This window comes from Mesoplodon mirus (genome assembly GCF_964341445.2).
Source record: "Mesoplodon mirus genome assembly, chromosome: X".
Taxonomy (NCBI): domain Eukaryota; kingdom Metazoa; phylum Chordata; class Mammalia; order Artiodactyla; family Ziphiidae; genus Mesoplodon; species Mesoplodon mirus.
In genome coordinates this window covers 3834103-3850571 of record NC_138981.1, presented here as the reverse complement: position 1 = coordinate 3850571, position 16469 = coordinate 3834103, and the positions used below count along the sequence as shown (strand labels likewise).

At 42.4% G+C, this 16469-nt stretch overlaps 1 protein-coding gene across 2 annotated transcripts in view; it reads left to right on the top strand.

Annotated features, from left to right (window-relative positions):
* NLGN4X (neuroligin 4 X-linked) overlaps positions 1-16469 on the top strand; it is a 458026-nt gene that overhangs the window by 154605 nt on the left and 286952 nt on the right. For both annotated transcript variants that reach the window (XM_082609694.1, XM_082609695.1), the window contains one exon: positions 996-1082. The gene's annotated coding sequence lies outside the window, so the exon portion shown is untranslated. The remainder of the gene's footprint in view (positions 1-995; positions 1083-16469) is intronic.

Genomic DNA, 16469 nt, shown 5'->3' with positions numbered 1-16469 from the left:
AAATAACCCACAATATGTATGAAATAGTAACTACATGTTCTATCAAAACCGTAATCAGACTATGACCCTACCTTCCTACAACTTAGTAATGGGCTGACTCATTAGCTATGAAACCCAAACACTTTACGTGCTTGGTACTAATATTCCTTAAGGGTCGAAATGCGTTCAGTGGTTTATCCTTTTTTCCCGCTCACCATCCTTCCTAGAGATGTAAAATGGTGAGTGATTACGTGGCTAGTCTGTCCAAATGTCTCACAAGGAGTCACTTGCTTTGTTGTGATCCTCTCACTCGTAAGCAGAAAGAAGCAGGGTTGCTTGAGAGTCATCCTTTAAAGAGAAGGTTCCATGGTGAGATGACAAGAAATGTGCCAAATGGTCCTAAAATGAGAACTGATCAGTTAGAGCCTCGTCTTGTCGTATGAGAGCCGAGAGAACGAGGCAGCTTGGATCTTGCCCATCTGACCCACTGCTGTAAGGGGAAAAAAAAAAAATCTCTGCAGGCTGAGGATCAGTTCTTGCAAACAAACGACGTCTAACATATTGAGTGGCTTTCGCAAAATAAACTGTGCAAGGATTTTAAATTCTTAATTTAAATAAACTTCATCAAACAGAGACATGGACTAAATTGATTATTCATCTTCGATGAAAATTTAATGGTGGCCAGGTGAAAGCAGGTGAGAAGTAGATTGGTGACCTCCAGCCGTCTCGCTTTATTCTGAATTCTCAAATGGCCTGTGGACTCAAGTGGTTGGATATAGAATCTACAATTTACCATAACTGTGTAGGTGTCCTTTCTTGACTAGTTGCTTGAATTATTAGGGCATCAGTTAAGAATTACTTTATGACGCTACTAGCTAGTTTTTGTAATTACCCAAAAGAAAGCTTAGAAGGAATGTAACAAGGGTTTTGAAAGAATGGCACCAACTCTTTTACTGAGTGTATTTCTCTCTCTCTGTCTCTCTCTCTGTCTCTGTCTGTCTGTTTTATTTTAACAGGGAAAAATGTGCTGAGATGGAAAAGAAATCAAGTAGATTTCCATGGTGGCGTTTTTAAAAGCATCTTCTTAGAAGGACAATGTAATTGTAAGTATGACAAAAAGTCATTGATCTCCGCTGCCTTATTTTGTGGATGCATTTACAGCCTGGTTAATTCAAATCTGGCAGTGCTTTCAGATTACTTTCATGGTAAAAATTGTTTTCTTTTTTTTAAAAAAAATCTATTTGAAATTCACCGAAGTACAAAGCAGAGATTTTAAGCTCATTGGGAGCATACATACTGGCATGCTTTGTGAATTTAGGATTGCACAATAATTATTTGTTTCTCCAAATAGCCACAGTGCAGAGTATATCTCATTGATGAGGCAAGAAAGTCAGCCCTCCTTCTGAAATTCACCCTCATCCCCGCTGGCCACGGAAAACCCACTTTCTTCTACAGTAAGCATCTCAAGCCACCAGGGCCTTTGAATGGCCTCAGCATTTCATTTGATCACTTTTGTGTGTTGCCCCTGAAGAGTGTGATCCAAAATATCAGACATGCTTTCTAATGCAGGCTGTGGGCCCACTGAGGCCACGGGATCCTTCTCTTTCTCTGAAAGCCAGAAATAGAGCATAGCCCAGGGAAGGGGAAATGGGTAGAATACTCTGACGATCTATGTTTCTGAGCATACATTAATGAAGATATTTTACAAGTCAAAATTGGGACCCTTTCACCCCATTTAAATTTCAGAAAGGATGTGTTTTAATATATTTCAAGTAAATGGTTAAGACTTTTCATGACTCAGCTGTCAATTCAAGCCCTGCTGAGGCCGTTTATATGATTACATGGATTAAATACTGGCTGTTTACCTACTTTCTTACCATTTTGAGTGCCATAACTTCTAAACATTTTTCGGAATTTAGACCACCAGTGGCTTTTGAATATCTACAGTTAACCACCTAATTTCCCTATTTTTACTCTGTAACAAACTTCTGCACCTTTCCTGGATTCTAAAAAATTGTCAAGGTCACATCCTTCATTGTACTCCTCTTTCTAAAAACTAGATTTCCAAACTCCTTTTCCTATTTCCTGCTATTAACAAAGTGCTAGGTTTTTCTTCTCCAAAGGTAATTTGTAATGAATAAAGAAAGACTACTCCTGTCCCCCTTTTTTGGGGGTTACCATGCAAATTTGGAAGATGAAACAGGTGAGGATATACAGTTCAACAATCCATAAGAGCACATTATGTAAATCCCTTTGTCTTCTGAATTTCGAAACCCCCTTTTGTTTTTTCATTGTCATTTTCTTTTTTCAATCTGGAGGAGCATTAATATATAACCAAGGCTTGAAGGTGCACAAGTATTTGTCTTCTTTGTCGCACCACCAGCCTTTCGAACAATAAGCCTATGCAGCCTTGATTGTAATCATTTCCGGAGCTGCCGTGCAAGGAGCAGTCAGTTTAATGTAACCAGCCCATCCTGGTTCTGAGGAGAAGTGGTCGTAATGGGTCTGGCATCAGGCTCAGAGCTGTAGACAGCACAGCTCCGAATACGACAGCTTGGATTATGAAAGCCGAAGGGAATGTGATATAAAGCGCACCATCGGGGGAAGAAAGTGAGAACTTATGAACTGGGGAAGACTCCTTACTTTTCTTTGGTTTGTTTAAATTTAATTAATTTATTTTTTATACAGCAGGATCTTATTAGTTATCTATTTTATACATATTAGTGTATATATGTCAATTCCAACCTTCCAATTCATCCCACCACCACCCCTCTCCCCGCGTTCCCCCCCTTGGTGTCCATACTCTTGCATTTGCAAGCACTGGGTGTTTATCCATCTGCGCGTTTGTGCTAGAGTCTGACTGCTTCTCTGATAAGGGGAGGCCTTTGGAGTGCCACTTTTGGGGTGGGCTTGATGAGTGGTGATGCTATGTTGGAACTTTATTGTCTCCCAAGGATGGCTTGTCTGAAAAACTAAAGACAAAATTTTGAGTTTTCCTTTCCCAGAAATGTCAAGACCCCAAGTGACAACTAAAGTCTCTGTGACTCTTTAACTGGACTGATGGTCATTTACAAGGGGTACAGGGTTCAGTGGGGAAACACAAAGACCTGTGAATCAGGGCATTTATGTTGTTATCCAGGTTTGCTACTCATTAGCATGTTTTCGATGGTCAGGTTTCTGACATGCTTGAATAATAGAGATGTATGTATTCATTCCCTTTTCACTATGAAGAACTTGTGATTATAAATGAAGAAAAACATCTGTCTAGGAAGCAGAAAGAATTCATTAAGCCTACTGAATACTTGAACATTTCAACTTATGCCCGTTGCATCTAATTTTCCATACACCGTTGAATGAACCCTTTCTGGTTTTGTAACCCTGTTAAAGGAAGTGCTTTGCAATAGATTTTTGTGGTCATCGGGGATGCTGTTGGTGAACTGATGTTAGACATTCCTTAATTTTTTCCCAAAGATGGCTTAGTTCAGTTCAAAACTGACAACCAAGAACAATGCCTTTCATGGCACTCCTGGAACTATGATTTTCATTTCTAAGTGAAGGGATCCAGGGATGAACCAGAATTAGGATGTTTGGCATTTTATGTTTGGACTGAATTTGCTAGTCTATTGAAGATCCTGACACTCAGGGTTATGCTAGGGGCTAATACATTCGAACATTGAGGTAGTTTGTTTATACGCTACTTTGTTCTGGACACACATTGTCCAAATGAATCTTTTATTAAAACATTTTGTGATTCCGAGGAACACAGATTAGTTATGTAAATCAATTTGGTATAGTAGCTGAGTTATAGACTTAAATACAATGATAAAAATAATAATGTTAAATAATATAGGGCTTCCCTGGTGGTGCAGTGGTTGAGAGTCTGCCTGCCGATGCAGGGGACGTGGGTTCGTGCCCCGGTCCGGGAAGATCCCACATGCCGCAGAGCAGCTGGGCCCGTGAGCCATGGCCGCTGAGCCTGCGTGTCCGGAGCCTGTGCTCCGCAACGGGAGAACCACAGCAGTGAGAGGCCCGCGTACCGCAAAAAAATAAATAAATAAAAATAATAATATATATATAATATAGGTAATATATAATTATGTATAATATAAATATGTTACAAATATAACAATTAACTAATATAAATAGAAATTATTTGGGGGCCTCCTTGATCCTTTTCTTCTTAACTATTATCCAAACCCGTAATATTACCTTGTACCAATACTACACTGCCTATTTTTTTCCTAGTTTAATGCTTCCTTTCTGCCAAAAAGGTATATGTTAGACTGGAAAAAAGGGGCAAATGTATCATTAAAGAGATCATCTTACACTATTTATATATATATATATTTTTTTTTGGCCATGCCACGTGGCATGCTGGTTCTTAGTTGCCCAACCAGGGATCAAACCTGCATCCCCTGCAGTACAAGCGCGGAGCCTTAACCGTTGGACCACCAGGGAAGTCCCTATAAGTTTTTTTTTTATGCATAAGCTAATTTTGTTTGACTTTTGGAGGCGATCAATAAACTCAGTCTTGAGTAAGTGACCATGGAACATGACCTAGGCTAAGGTGAGCCAGCTGTGGCCTGTGGGTGACTCAGTTTTTAGGAGTAGCGCCTTTTATACGACAGTGCCAGAATTCAATGGTTGCAGTAGAGACGGCATGACCGTCATTTGACCCTTTACATCCTTTGACCCTTTACAGTGAGTTTGCTGATCCATACTTAAGGCCATGACCGGATTCTTTGGGGAGTTGGGAGGGTAGTTCCTGGTGATTATTTTGGATCCACAAATTGCTAACAAATATTAACATATAACAAATTATCAATCCTATAGATATCTGCTCTCATATTAGGAGTTCTGTGAATGCACTGATACAGTCTCGTACAGCAGGCGTTTGTGATCTGGAATCTGGGATGCATGCATCCCTGGGGTCTGGGAGCTCCCTGGAAGTTTACAGGTGAACCGACTGTATATGCACCAGGGGGAGAACCTATGGCCATCCACAAGAAAGCATACACGGTGCAGCCACACTGACTAGCGTGGGTCGCCTCTAGCTGTTGTAGTGATAGCTTCCCATGGCTCTCTGATCCTTTAGGCTAAGGTTCATAATTACGTACCTTGACCATGGGGAACCATCTTGACTGGTTTTGCCATGCCTTTGTTCATTTGTTTCATGATCTAGAGGAAGGGAATGCGTGATTAAGCACAAGCAACTTTTTTTTTTAAATAAATTTATTTATTTTATTTATTTATTTTTGGCTGCATTTGGTCTTCGTTGCTGCACGTGGGCTTTTTCTAGTTGTGGCGAGCGGGGGCTACTCTTCATTGCGGTGCACGGGCTTCTCACTGCAGTGGCTTCTCTTGTTGTGGAGCACGGGCTCTAGGCGCGCAGGCTTCAGTAGTTGTGGCGTGTGGGCTCAGTAGTTGTGGCTCACGGGCTTAGATGCTCCGCGGCATGTGGGATCTTCCCGGACGAGGGCTCAAACCCGTGTCCCCTGCATTGGCAGGCGGATTCTTAACCACCGTGCCACCAGGGAAGTCCCTTGCTCAACTTTTTAATGAAGTGCATTCCATACCATTGAAACCAGGGAGTTCACTGATTCCATTTTTGTGTGCGTGAGAGCATTTGCAAGCCAGGTAATTCTGACTCAGCATGCTTCCTTGAAGTGGGTAATTAATATGAAGAGGGAGTGGAATTGTTTTGTCTTTCTGTGGCAGGCTGTTGCATGTCACACACTTGGGCGTGCTGTGGACCTGTAGTAAATATTAACAAGGTATATTTTTCTTGTAGATAATTAAGGATCGTTTGCCTAAACACACGCCTTTAATGTGCCCTACTTCTTTCCCTTTCCACGATGACTCTGCTGAAATAAGATTTTCCATTGTGTTCCTAAATATTTATTCAAGCATGATGTGGGGCAATGGGGAATATGGAACACTTAGGACTTCAATGAGGCAGCATGTAACATAATCTACATGAGAACTGTTAGCGCATGGGACTGGAGAAATGGTCCTGTTCCTTTACGTGAACCTTCCCAGGGTCCTTCTTGGCAGGCGATTGGAAATTTAAGTAGAGAAAATTCAGTCTTTTTTGTTCTTGTCCCAGCACAAGGCACGTAGAAGGTTCTCAGTAAATGCTGGATAAATGCAGGTCAACTTCACGCTGTAGTTTAACAGGGACAGGTGCTTCCTGGAAACCAGTAGCCGTAAGGTCTAGCTCGGGCTGAGGAGCACAAGTGGGCAAGTGACCTTGGACTAGTCCTCTTACCTCCTCCTGTGCCCTCAGCCTGCGTGATGCCAGCTTTATCCAACTACAGAAGGTCCTGTCCTGTGCACGATGTTTCCCTGCACATTGGTCCAGAGCTGCCCAGCCTCTGAGTGGATGTGGCTCTTTTCCATCGTGCAGAAAATCCTTCTGTGATTCTTTCATATCAGATGGAGAAAACAAAGTCATTCCGGCCCACGTTAGTTATGCTTTAGGAAACCAGACATCTTCTTTTGACCCAGGGATGAATCGGTATTATTTTACTCCTTGCATTTTGTGAATCTGGGTGGAGAAGAAAATATATGCCGTGTCTCATGACATTTTTCTACGGGTGATAACAACTTGGAAGCAGTGGAGTGTTGATTCTAGAGATTTTTTTTTTTCCTGCTATTTGTTCTGGTCTGGTTAATATGCATGGAAGAATATAAATTATTTAGCATTGGCTTATCTGTAATTAAGTCTTCGAAATGGACTATGATTTTTAGCTGATATATTTTCTTCTCAATTACTTAGAAAATGTAAGCCTTCCTTGGGGAATGGTTAGTCTTTCACTTGTCCTTTTAACGGTAATTGACTGGCTTGTTCAAATTATGCTGTTCTGGGAAGAAGGTTAACAAAATCTGGCAAGGTAATAAGCAAATGGCGTCCGATGAGCACTCTGCGTCCTGGATACTTGTCCTGATTAATTTCTCACCTTCCCAAAGTTGCAGATTCATCATGAGGGTAAACTGGGAAAATGGGAAATACATCAGCTACAGAGTTTAAATTTCCCAACAGGTGTTCCTTTGGTCTCTTTTGCTGCTGGTATTTACATGGGGTCTTTTATAATCCATAGTTATTTTAAAATCTCAACTAATTTAATTCTTTTGATATTGTAAGTTATATTTTTAAAATACTTAAACCAAGTACTTGCTCAAAAAGCAATGAATGAGGGTAAATTGCGGCTGAGCGTGGAATCATGGTCATTTGTTATTTTATGCTTGGAAATGTCAGATTATTGTTGGAGCATTTTACTGAAACCAATCCCAGTATTGACCGTTGTTTACTGTAGCTTAATCTTCGCAGGTATTTTTAAATCATTACCATTTCAGTGGTCAAGTCTTTGAACCCGTCTCTGAAATGATGTGACGTGAACCATTTAAAAAATTTTTGAAAGGAGTAAAGTAGCACAGAATGAGTGAGGATCCAGGGATATCTGACCAGAATTGAACTGATTTGAGGATAAAGTCCATTTCATTGCATTGCCTTTCAAAGTACAGAGGCAACATTGGAAGTCATTTTCCACAGTTGGCGCCATCTTGTTTCTGCACAGCTGAAGATCAATGAATTGATCTTCTATCTTCAGGATAAATTGGAATAATTCTTTTTCATGTTGAAATGGCTAAACTGCTTTGGAAAGAAACATCAAAATGATGTAATGTTTCAGGACTTAGGGAGACCACTCTAAAGCTCTGATGGTGTAGGCTTCTCACAAATGTTTTCCGCTAGCTGCTGGTTGAGAATCTTTCTGATCAAGTTCTTTCTAAGGGCCCCTCTACTGGGAGATGCAATGTCCGTCTTTCACATCTGAAAGGCACCCTCCTGAAGCCTCACCGCTACATCTGCTGTATTTTTCTCAGCCAGTCTTGTTGAAGGAAGAAGAAGTGAAAATGCATTTTCCTCACTTTCCACTCTTCTTGCAATCTGTTAATTTCCTACCGCCGCTGTAACTGGTGATCTCAAACTTAATGGTTTGACACACAGGACACAGTATTAACAAATTCAGTTCCGGAGGTCAGATGTCTGGGGCAAAGACCAGTGTCAGCAGGGCTGGTTCCTTCTGGAAGGCGATGGGGAGGATCCATTGTGTTGCCTTCTCTCATTTCCAGCGTACCTTGGTTCATGGTCCCACATCCCATCACCACCTCTGTCTGCTTCAGTTCTCACATCTCCTTCTCTGAGTCTGACCCCTGCCCCTCCTTTAAAGGACCTTGTCATTCCACTGGGCTTGCCCAGATAACCCGGGGGCATCTCCCCATCTCAAGACCCTTCATTTAATCCCGTCTGCACAGTCCGTGTAACGTTCTCTGCCAGGGAAGGTTGTATGTTCTCAGGGATTCTGGAAAGTCAGAAGCGGATGACTTTGGAGGGCATTGTACCACCCGCCACACTTAGAAGGCTATGAGCCTGTGAGGACCAGGAGATACATGTCACCTGTCACCTTCAGGGACCCCTACACCATCCATCTCCTTCATTGGCATGCTCTCTCCTCCATCTGTCTCTCTCTCTCTCTTTTTTTTTTTTTTTGTTTGGCTGTGCCATGCGACATGCGTGATCGGAACTCCCCGAGCAGGGATCGAACCTACAGCGCCCCCTGCAGTGGAAGCTCGGAGTCCTAACCACTGGACCGCCGGGGATGTCCCCTCTCCTCTACCTCTTTGCCAGCATTCTCGTTCCTCGTTTTCCCCGCTTGCTAGCATCCTCTTCACTTCCTTTCTTCCCCACGCCCCTCCCTTCTTCTTTTCTCCTCTCCCTTTGAATCTCGCCCTCTGCCCTCGATGGAGGCTGTGTGTACGAGATCCTCACGTGTGTGAACAAAGACTGGGGGCCTTTGGTAACTTGACCTCAGGCTCCCCTCTCTACCCCATCTCTGACATCCATCCACATACCCCCTGTCCCAGGCATATCATGCCATTCAGAACCTTCCAGACCCAGCCCTGTTCCCTTTCAGACCTCCATGTCTCTTGCAGGGATGCCCCCCTTTGCTCCCTCAGCTGACCGTTCTTGCAGCTGGAAAAATTCATTTCAACCTTCTGATTCCATCTGCACCCGGACATCACTTCTCAGGGAAGTCTTCCTCCTCCCCTAAAATCCATTCCTGAAGACAGCATCTCCGTGATGATGGGGTCCCCCTGCCTCTTTAGTGTCTCACTTCTCTCCTAGACGAAAAATCTAAGTATTGGAGATATTTTAGATTGCTGTAACCCTCACCTCATCTGACACAGTGTCCCCTACACAGTGAAAAATTATTGATCCAATTAATGTCATGATAAAACAGCAGCGACAAAGACTGTGTTTAGAGGTAATCTCACTGCGCTACCATCCGTGTCTTATACTTTTATGTATTTGTATTATTTCCGTAGTGCGTGTGTCTGTGTAAATTATAATAGATTATTGAAGAAGTCACGATCCTCTTGGGAGTTCTTTGTGCCTCCTGCTAAAACTGAGCAAGTCTACACGGAGTTGTCAAAAGAGGGCAGGTGTTCCAAGTGACCTGAGCAGTCCTCATATTCCTGAGAACTGTCGGTGCCCCAAGGGAGGTGAGAATTATGTTCCATCCTGAGCGCAGAGAATGATTGTGACTGTCACTCCAAGGGAATGAGGCAAAATATTGGTGTCTCCTAATGCAATAGTGTTTTCCTCCAAGAATGCTTTGCCTTCACTTTACGTAAAGAAAAATGTCGGCCAGGGTGGTGGAAATGAACAGATAACCTTGTGCTGGTGGATAGGATTCTGCTCCAGGGAAGAGACTGAAGAGTAATATTTTCAAAATACCATCGAGAGATGAAAGTGAACTGTAAAAGAAAAAAAAATGCTGTCAGCAATTTAGACCTCCTGAAGGTCATGTGGAGAATTGCTTAACTGGAGTTATTGCGACTATGAGCACTAACTTTTTCTTTTTTGAGGAATGGCCTAGCCAAAAATTTTTTTTTCTTAACCCAGTTCTGCTGCTAACTTTCTTTTTATAAATAGTAAACAGACATGTCCGATGTTAATGATAATAAATGAACACATTACACTGGAACACGTTCATCTGAATTTGTATCCTGGTATAGCTTTTTGTTTGTTTATAAATTTATTTATTATTATTATTATTTTTGGCTGCATTGGGTCTTCGTTGCTGCACGCGGGCTTTCTCTAGTTGCTGTGAGCGGTGGCTTCTCTTGTTGCGGAGCATGGGTTCTAGGCACGCGGGCCTCAGTAGTTGTGGCTCGCGGGCTCAGTAGTTGTGGTTCGAGGGCTCTAGAGCGCAGGCTCAGTAGTTGTGGCGCACAGGCTTAGTTGCTCCGTGGCATGTGGGATCTTCCCGGACCAGGGCTCGAACCCATGTCCCCTGCATTGGCAGGTGGATTCTTAACCGCTGCGCTACTAGGGAAGTCCCTGGTGTAGTTTTATAAAGGAAGGTTTAGTTGAGGCCTCTCCCATGTGGAAGTTCACTTGGTCCTTTTGTTCTCTCAAAGGGCTCTTGTTTTAATTTCTAAACTGAACTTATTTCCTAAAGCTACACATCTTTTTGAGCTAAGTATTATTATTATTATTCCCATTTTACAGATAAGGGAGTTGAGGCCCAGAGACGTTAATCAACTTGCCCAAGGGCACACAGCACACAGTGGTGGAGCCAGGATTGGAATTAAAGCTACACATTTAATTTTCTAAGACAAAAGGAGCTAAATTTACTTAAAACTTGAAGGGCTCTTAGTGTCTGGACATTATCAGTCATTTCCTATGTGCTCTTAAAAAGGTAGCTGCCAGGCTTCCCTGGTGGCGCAGTGGTTAAGAATCCGCCTGCCAGTGCAGGGGACACGGGTTTGAGCCCTGGTCCGGGAAGATGCCACATGCCGCAGAGCAACTAAGCCCGTGCGCCACAACTACTGAGCCTGTGCTCTAGAGCCTGCGAGCCACAACTACTGAAGCCCGCGTGCCTAGAGCCCATGCTCCGCAACAAGAGAAGCCACCGCAATGAGAAGCCCGTGCACCGCAATGAAGAGTAGCCCCCGCTCGCCCCAACTAGAGAAAGCTCGCGTGCAGCAACGAAGACGCAACGCAGCCAAAAATAAATAAATTAAATAAATAAATTTATTTTTTTAAAAAAAAGGTAGCTGCCTTCAGCATGGTAACTATTAGATGACAGGGAGTAATAAGGAAATGTCTCTGGGAAGGAAGAAAGGATCAAAGGGAGACCACAGCCCAGCCCTGTATGGCAGGAACAAGCCACCTCTTTCTCCATCTTCTTTTCTGCCCACGACGTGACCTGAGCTTTGCTCGCATCTCTGTGATTTGCAATTGCTTTTTAGTCCTGAGAGAGAGATGTACTTGCTCCCTCCAGCTGACGGATCTGAGAGGTCAGGCTTCAAGTGCCTAGTGGTCATGACGGATAAACCTGCCGTCAGTGACAGCCGTGTAATAGGGTGTGAACTCAGCACTGATCACATTGGGACATTACAGTCAGAACACCGTCATCCAGTTATCGGACCAAGGTGCCCCCTCATGCACACCACGAGATTGCTCTCCTCGTATTGGAATGCCACAACATTTATACAAGTAGCAACGTTCTAAATTTTAGCCTACTCTCATGCTTTTAAAAAATGAGTTACTCTGAGCCATTGACGCTCACAGGAGGTGGTTGACCTTTAGGATACTCCAGTCCCATGTGTCTGGAATGATCTTGATGCTAAGATGACATGAGCTGAAGCCTTACCCATTGCCCTTGAGTTTATTAATATTTTGTAACCTTGGTGCACAAAATCTGCCCTTTTCCCTTGTCATGCTATAATCAGTGGTTTGGTGTCTTTTAGTTCTTAGTCTGTGGGAGCTTTCTTAGCTCAGGGCTTCAGAAGATTGAGTTGATGTTCTCTCTTTGCCAGTCCCATGGAATTTAGGTTTCCGCCATTCTACCTGAGTTAGTAAACTATTTTAGCACATGTGTGCGTGTGTGCGCATGCGCACACACACACACATACCACACCACACCACACCCCTACAAAGATGAATATATGCTTAGCATTTCTATATTTTACCCTTTTTTTAGAAAAAGTCATTGAAGGAATATTTTCTTCCGAAGCTCTTTTGGATTCCAAGCATGACGTGGAATCACGTGCACCATGGTTCTGATGGTGGCCACCACTACATTGCAATGCTTTATTTCAAATAAATGAGTCAGTGCCCACTAGGATGATTTTACATGCATGTGTTGCTTGACAGTTTTCAAAGTTGCCTTCACAGTCATGGTCTTATTGGATTCTAGCAACAGGTTAGGCTGGCATATCTTGTCCCTTTTCCAGGAGTACATCCTGAGGTGTAAGGGCTTGAAATGGTTGCTGGAAAAAAGTCACCGTGGGCTCCTTTTCAGTGATTATCTTCTCCATTGTGTACAGAAGGATCCTAGGAGCTGGTGCCTTCCCACAGGGAGTTGAGAGTGACAAAATCAATATATTAATGCAGATAGGAATCCACCTGTATTCACAGTAAAACATACTGTGATCCTTAGTCAAGTATCAGAGAACTCAGTTGGTAAACAGATCACATTTAAGCATGCTAAGTTATGTCATATAAGCAAGATGGCCTAACTACCCTTCTTAAGATGTTTTACAACATGGAATTCTGGTAATGTATCCTCATCGGTACCCCAGCCATTATTTTTGGAGTCACAAGTTTTCTGCATTTGTGTGACCGAAAGATGGGCATCCGTGCTTTATTGCAGGCGGACACAGAATCCACAGTAATATGTGAGAACACATAGGAAGACAGCTAAGTCTTACCTATCTCCAAGAAACCATCTGAATTCTGTCAGCCTCAGTCATCTTCCCACCTTTTAAATGCTGGGTGTATGAAATTGAAAAGATGCCTCCTGGTGTTCTTTACAAAGTTCTGGAGTTCCTACCATCAACCAGCAATTGTTTCGTGTTCAAAGGACATGATTCTGCCTGCGTTGTCTGCTGTGATTTGACCATTGACTAGAATTACTCATAACTCTTGACCACACATCAAGGTATTATGCTTGTGTCATCAAAAATGATGATAAACAGAGTATTATCTTTTTAATTTATTTTTTATTGAAGTATAGTTGAATTACAGTGTTGTGTTAAGTACTGCTGTACAGCAAGGTGATTCTGTTGTACATTTACATACATTCTTTTTTATATTCTTTTCTATTATGGTTTATCACAGGATGTTGAATATAGTTCCCTGTACTCTACAGTAGGACCTTGTTGTTTATCCATCCTATATATACCAGTTTGCATCTGCTAATCCCAGACTCCCAGCCTATCCTGCTCCCACCCCCTTCCCCCTTGGCAGCCACAAGTCTGTTCTCTATGTCCATGAGTCTGTTTCTGTTTCATAGGTAGGTTCATTTGTGTTATGTTTTAGATTCCACATGTAAGCAATGTCATATGGTATTTGTCTTTCTATGTCTGACTTGCTTCACTTAGTATTGATAATCTCTAGGTCCATCCATGTTGCTGCATTATGGCATTATTTCATTGCTTTTCATGGCTGAGTAATATTCCATTGTATATTTGTACCATATCTTTATCCATTCATCTGTCGATGGACATTTAGGTTATTTCCATGTCTTGGCTATTGTAAATAGTGCTGCTGTGAACATAGGGGTGCATGTATCTTTTTGAATTAGAGTTTTGTCTGGATATATGCCCAGTAGTGGGATTGCTGGGTCATATGGTAGCTCTATTTTTAGTTTTCTGAGGAACCTCCAGACTGTTTTCCATAGTGGCTGCACCGACTTACATTCCCACCAACAGTGCAGGAGGGTTCCAAATAGGGTATTTATTTAAATGAACCATATTAGGATAAGTGTTTTGCCCCCATATCGTCATTTCCCCTTGGACTTTGCCACCCTAGCCTTCTGCCTCCTGAATTTAGCCTTCTCTCTTTGGGTTATCAGTCATAGCAGAGGCTAACAATTACATAGCTCTTCCTCTGTGCTAGGACCTATTCCAAGTGCCTTTTTTTTTTTTAATATATATAAATTTATTTATTTATTTTTGGCTGCGTTGGGTCTTCGTTGCTGCGCGCGGGGTTTCTCTAGTTGCAGTGAGCAGGGGCTACCCTGCGATGAGGTGCGCGGGCTTCTCGTCGCAGTGGCTTCTCTTGTTGTAGTGCACGGGCTCTAGGCGCGCAGGCTTCAGTAGCTGTGGCACGTGGGCTCAGTAGTTGTGGCACATGGGCTCTGGAGCGCAGGCTCAGTAGTTGTGGCTCACGGGCTTAGTTGCTCTGTGGCGTGTGGGATCTTCCCCGACCAGGCCTCAAACCCATGTCCCCTGCATTGGCAGGCGGATTCTTAACCACTGCGCCACCAGGGAAGTCCCTGAATATTGTATTTGCTAGAGATATAAATGAGATTCCGACTCAATTTTTTAAGAAAAAATTTATGGAAGTATAGTTGATTTACAATGTTGGGCCAATCTCTGCTGTCCAGCAAAGTGACTCAGTTATACACATATATATTCTTTTTCATATTCTTTTCCATTAGGGTTTATCCCAGGAGATTGGATATGGTTCCCTGGGCTCTACAGTAGGACTTTGTCTTGTATCCATCCTATATATACTAGTTTGCATCTGCTCACCCCAACTTCCCTGTCCATCCCTACCCCTCCCCCCACCCCTTGGCAACCACAAGTCTGTTCTCTATGTTTATGCTCACTCAGTTTTTGAGTAAAGACCCCTGGGCTGAGTGAAAACACACATGGCCATTATGAACCCTTTAGAAGTAAAATGAACAGGAGAAGATACAGCTTGTGATCTTGAATTGCTTGGGTGACAAAGATGGCAGAAAGTGAGGAAATTCACTGAGGAAACGTCAGAGCTCAATGTTGCCAAATGTATTTTGCTGAGCATCTCATATCCCTACCCTCACTCCTGATTCCGGATCATTTTTCTGTGTAAGTTTTCACTTTTAGTCCTATTTCTTACTTTTTTTGAGGTTGGTTTTCTTTTCCCCATTTAAAAACATTTTTATTGGAGTATAGTTGATTTACAATGTTTGGTTAATATCAGGTATACAGCAAAATGATTCAGTTATATGTACATATATCCACTCTTTTATTTGTTTAAAAATTCTTTGCCCGGGGCTTCCCTGGTGGCGTAGTGGTTGAGAGTCCGCCTGCCGATGCAGGGGACACGGGTTCGTGCCCCGGTCCGGGAAGATCCCACGTGCCGTGGAGTGGCTGGGCCCATGAGCCATGGCCACTGAGCCTGCGCGTCCGGAACCTGTGCTCCGCAACGGGAGAGGCCACAACAGTGAGAGGCCCGCTTACCGCAAAAAAAAAAAAAAAAAAAAATCTTTTCCCATGTAGGCCATTGCAGAGTATTGAGTAGAATTCCCTGTGCTCTACAGTAGGTCCTTATTAGTTATCTGTTTTATATATAGGAGTGTGTCTATGTCCATCCCGATCTCCCGATTTATCCCTCCTCCCTTCCCCCTGGTAACCATAAGTTTGTTTTCTACATCTGTGACTCTATTTCTGTTTTGTAAATAAGTTCATTCATTTGTACCCTTGTTTTTTAGATTCCACATATAAGTGATATCATATGTTATTTGTGTTTCTCCGTCTGACTTACTTCACTCAGTATGATCATCTCTAGGTCCATCCATGTTTCTGCAGATGTCCAATTTTTTACTTATTTAAAAATTGTTTTAATCCTTTTTTAAAATTTTGTTTGGCTATACGGCACGGGGGATCTTAGTTCCCAGACCAGGGATCAAACCTGCGTCCCCTGCAGTGAAAGCACAGAGTCTTAACCACTGGACCACCAGGGAATTCCCCCTTTTTTTTTTCCTTTTTTCTTAGAGGCATCTTTGCCAGATAAAAATGAAGAAAAGAAATTAAATGCTTTAGGATTTGATATGTACATGAAAAACATTACATCCAGCTATTTATTCAATGACTTTGGAAAGCATTTAATTCAGTGTAATGAATTCTATTTCATGGAGTGCATCCTGCCTACTTCAAGGTGGTGTAATACCACCTGATTTGTTTTTTACTGAAGTATAGTTGCTGTACAATATTATATAAGTTACAGGTGTACAACATAATGATTCACAATTTTAAAGGTTATACTCCATTAATAGTTATTATAAAACTTTGGGTATATTCCACGTGTTGTGTGATATATCCTTGTAGCTTATTTTATACCTAAGAGTTTGTTCCTCTTACTGCCCTCCTCCCATCTCTCCCCTCCCATCTCCCCTCTGCCCACTGGGAACCACTAGGTTATTCTCTATTATCTGTGAGTCTGCTTCCTTTCTGCTGTATTCACTAGTTTGTTAATACTACCTAATTTTATGCCACCCTGCCATTTATATGCCATTTATATTAAATCCAGGTCCTTGTCTAGTGGTATTTTTCTCAGAGTAAGAAAAGTAAATGACTTCCTTGGACGTTACAGAATGTGGATTGAACACACGTATTTTTTTTAATCCAAGTTAGATTGAATGCAAGCATTT